Below are 310 nucleotides of genomic sequence, written 5' to 3'. Positions count from 1 at the left end.
CACTCTGACCTAGAGCTGGTCAGTGGCTCCACACAGTTACCTTAGTCTTTTCCCAGATACTTCCTCATGATGCTGTTGACATCGTCTTCCTTCCCTTCCGCCTCCGCCCGGTGGCTTGTCCCGCTGCTCTGGGTGCTGGCTTTGCCGCTGCACCCCTCCCCATCCCCTCTCTGAGGCCGTGGCCGGCGCTTGATGCTATCAGCACTCCGGGAGGAGAGGACAGAGCCAGAGGATGAGGAGGAGTCGGAGACATCCCCAGGATCATCCCGGGGGGCTGGGCTGCGCTTGGCCATGCCCTTCGTCTCGGACA

Source organism: Eurypyga helias, unplaced genomic scaffold (assembly GCF_000690775.1).
Source record: "Eurypyga helias isolate BGI_N326 unplaced genomic scaffold, ASM69077v1 scaffold22448, whole genome shotgun sequence".
Taxonomy (NCBI): Eukaryota; Metazoa; Chordata; class Aves; order Eurypygiformes; family Eurypygidae; genus Eurypyga; species Eurypyga helias.
Note: the sequence above shows the minus strand (reverse complement) of the source record.